The following is a 3,946-nucleotide window of genomic DNA, read 5'->3' as shown; positions in this document are numbered from 1 at the left end:
TACTCCGGTGACGAGTGGCATTGATTTACGCAGTCCCATTCCTGTGTGTGTGTTGTGACTCTTGACTGTGTGGGGGATTTTAGCTCTGGCACAACGTTTTTTTTATGGCCTTTTACCCACGGGACTCGGCGTGCCGAACGGGATGGAGACCTCATGACTGCAGTCTGGGGCGGCAAGTCCCCCCCTCCTCCCCCTCCCTTCCCTCCCCTCCCCACCTTTCTGTGTATCTCCTTTGTCTGATAAGAGGTTGGGCTCCACGCCCCATTCATGTCATGTGCTGCTCATCACAATCGCATGGCAACAACACACACAAGAGCGTGTGTTTATGTCTCTGACTGACTGGTAGTCTGTGTCTCGGGAATGTATTTTGAATGTGCTTGGAACTTCACATTTAGCATTTTGCTATTTTTTGTGTGTGTGTGTGTTGTATCTAAGTGTTTTAGCATGTGGTAGCAGTGGACCAAGGAGCAGATCTGTAAGTGGTGTTAGGTCCCTGTGAGTGAGTGTGTATGGTCTGGGTCGCCGGCTTTTAGTACTGCAGGTCCTCCACTCACCATTCATCCATACCCATGCCTCTCTCCATCCATATCTAGTCTCTATCCTCTATTCATCCTCTCTCCATCCATCTCTAGTCTATCCTCTCTCCATCCATCTCTAGTCTATCCTCTATCCATCCTCTCTCCATCCATCTCTAGTCTATCGTCTACCCATCCTCTCTCCATCCATCTCTAGTCTATTCTCTATCCATCCGCTCTCCATCCATCTCTAGTCTCTATCCTCTATCCATCCATCTTTAGTCTCCATCCATCTTCTCTCCATCCATCCTCTCCTGTGGACCAAGGAGCATTCCATCCTGTGATTGTTGCATGAGATTCTGTATTACATTCAGACACATACACATACATGCATGAACACATATGCACACACACACACACACACACACACACACACACACACACACACACAACACCCGTGACTACACTAGATACAAACACACACACACACCTTCAGGGGATGTTCTCCTTGCTGTAGAACAAACAAGACAATTTTATTGATTTAATTAGCAAAAGCTTTTGTTCTAAAGTAAAGCATTTCAATGATTGGACTATAGCATTATAGGGCTATGAAATCCAATATCAGTTCTGGCCTCATCACCCTGCTACAAGCTGTGTCCAAACATCTGGCCAATAATGGAGAGACAGAGAGCATTGTTGATCTGTCAGGTCAAGGTGGGGCTGCTGCTGGATCAGCTGGATTGATCTGTGGACATAAACATGTATGCTGGGCCTGTACATGCCTGTGATTGAGGGCTTTGGGAGTTTGTGTGTGTCATCTGTTAAGGATCATTCGTCTATGTGTGCGTCTGGCCCCTGGTGGGGGTTATTCATTGTGTGTGTGTGTGTGGTTGTGTGTGTGGTTGTGTGTGTGTGTGTGTGTGTGTGTGTGTGTGTGTGTGTGTGTGTGTGTGTGTGTGTGGTGGTTTGTGTTCGTGTGCGTGTGCATGCCCTCTGGCTGCTGTGTGTGTGTGTGTGTGCGTGCCCTTTGGTTGGTGTGTGTGTTGTGTGTGTTTGCGTCTGGGTACGGGTGTGGTGTGTGCGTCTGGTACGGGGTGGTGTTGTGTGCGTGCCTCTGATACGGGTGTGTGTTGTGGTGTGTGTGGTGGCGTGCCTCTGTACGGGTTTGTGTGTGCCCTCTAGGACGGCGTGTGTGTGTACATCTGGTACGGCGTGTGTGCCCTCGGTAGGGGTGTGTGTGTGTGCATGCCCTCTGGTACGGGGTGTGTGTGTGTGTGTGTGCGTGCCTTTGGTATGGTGTGTATGTGTGTGTGTGTGTGTGTGTGTGGTTGTGTGTGTGTGTGTTGTGTGTGGTGTGTGTGTGTGTGTGTGTGTGTTGTGCGTGCCCTGTACGGGGTGTGTGTGTGTGGTGCCTTTGGTACGGGGTGTGTGTGTGGGTTGTGAATGCACAGAGAGCTATTAGCTACACATTACATTGCCCCTGTATTTGATGTGTGGGCTTTAAATGTGCTCTTTCTACATGGCCTGTCTTTAACAAGCCCAGTGGGAATGGGCTTTCTCAGAGAGGGCTTAAGCTCCTGGTAGGAATATATKTTGCCTCAGCGTGTGTGTCTYCGGTGTGTGTGGCTGCTAGTAGGGTGGGGCATTCGCCTCTGTGTGTGCCTGTCAGCGTGTATCGCGCGTGTGTGTGAGTGAGGAGCAACTGTTGTAACTCACAGTGACTGTAAGCAGAGGCCCTGGCAGGGTGGGACAGCTGTAGACCTGGCCTCAGCGGGGCTGCTGCYGTGCCGGTGGGCCCTTCTCCATGTCACACACAGACCACCAAGCCTCCCTCCAACTTGACACTGCTGCCTGCCAGAGACCTGCCACAGGCCCACAGCACAGACCAGCTTAGGTAGCACATAGTCAAAACATACAGAGAAATAACAGCCAGGCTGAGAGAGAGGAAAGGTGAGAATGAAGGAGAGAGAGAGGGGGTCAGTAGAGGAAAAGACAGGAGTATACATGTAGGTAAAGAAAGAGAGAGGTGGGGTGATAGAAAGAGCAGGGTAGAGGGAAAGAAAGAGGTGGTATGTATGTTTAGTCAAGTCAACCTGTGTGGTTTTCCRGTACTCCTTTTTGCTATTCTCCTTTTTCTAGTCCTCCTGGTTCTGACCCTTGCCTGTTTCTGGACTCTGTACCCGCCTGCCTGACCATTCTGCCTGCCTTGACCACGAGCCTGTCTGCCACTCTGTACCTCCTGGACTCTGAGTTGGACTTTTTTGCCTGTCCACGACCATTCTCTTGCCTACCCCTTTGGATTATTAAACACTGTAAGACTTCAACCATCTGCCTCCTGTGTCTGCATCTGGGTCTCACCTTYTGGGTCTCACCCAGCAGACTTGGACCAGCTCCGCCACGCTGTCTCCCTGCAGGGAGCCACCATTAGGAGACATGAGGAGTTGGTACAGAGCCTTTTGGAAGGGCTCAGGTTCTTGAGTGAACGCCACGACCATGGGTTAAAGGCTATTATGGTGCAAATCAGGGAGTTAGCTCAGAGGCTACTGTTTCTGGACTCTGTACCCGCCTGCCTGACCATTCTGCCTGCCTTGACCACGAGCCTGTCTGCCACTCTGTACCTCCTGGACTCTGAGTTGGACTTTTTTGCCTGTCCACGACCATTCTCTTGCCTACCCCTTTGGATTATTTAAACACTGTAAGACTTCAACCATCTGCCTCCGTTGTCTGCTCTGGGTCTCACCTTGGGGTTTCACCCAGCAGACTTGGACCAGCTCCGCCACGCTGTCTCCCTGCAGGGAGCCACCATTAGGAGACATGAGGAGTTGGTACAGAGCCTTTTGGAAGGGCTCAGGTTCTTGAGTGAACGCCACGACCATGGGTTAAAAGGCTATTATGGTGCAAATCAGGGAGTTAGCTCAGAGGCTACCTCTGAAAACCCCAATCACCCAGTAATTTTTCACCTATCTGTGGTGAGTTTATACAGCCTATCCCGGCTCCCGAGAACTCCGCTACGTTTAGCGATAGTCAGGGAATCGTGGTACCTGTCCAGGGTTTTCTTTCTCAGTGCTCGCTTATTTCTGAGCTACAGCCATTTAATTCCTTGAGACAGATCGAAGATAGCGTATATTATTACACTAATGTCGGAAGGGCGCTCTCCTGGGCTAGGCGGTTTGGGAGCAACAATCTGCCGTTTGTGGTCACCTGGAGGAATTCTTTGCAGAAGTGAGAAAGGTATTTGAGTCTCCGGTTTCCGGAAGAAAGGCGGCCAGTAAACTGCTTGACTTATGTCAACTCCTGTAATGTGGCAGACTACGCGGTTGATTTTCGCACATTGGCCGCCGAGAGTGCCTGGAATCCGAGTTTCTTTTCTTTCTTTTTTTTTTTTTTATTTTTTTTTGCACGGATTATCTGAGGCGGTAAAGGATGAGCTA

General features: G+C 50.2%; 1 long non-coding RNA gene across 2 annotated transcripts in view; it reads right to left on the bottom strand.

Annotated features, from left to right (window-relative positions):
• Nucleotides 1-215: 215 nt before the first annotated feature.
• The window catches only part of LOC112067993 (uncharacterized), a 9,020-nt gene continuing 5,289 nt past the window's right edge, over nucleotides 216-3,946 (bottom strand). For both annotated transcript variants that reach the window (XR_011475088.1, XR_002893495.2), the window contains exons 3-4: nucleotides 2,232-2,377; nucleotides 216-1,260 (exon numbers count right to left, since the gene is read on the bottom strand). This is a non-coding gene — a long non-coding RNA (uncharacterized lncRNA). The remainder of the gene's footprint in view (nucleotides 1,261-2,231; nucleotides 2,378-3,946) is intronic.

The sequence above is a fragment of the Salvelinus sp. IW2-2015 genome, unplaced genomic scaffold, assembly GCF_002910315.2.
Source record: "Salvelinus sp. IW2-2015 unplaced genomic scaffold, ASM291031v2 Un_scaffold19, whole genome shotgun sequence".
NCBI lineage: Eukaryota > Metazoa > Chordata > Actinopteri > Salmoniformes > Salmonidae > Salvelinus > Salvelinus sp. IW2-2015.
Note: the sequence above shows the minus strand (reverse complement) of the source record. Positions and strands in the feature narration are given on the sequence as shown.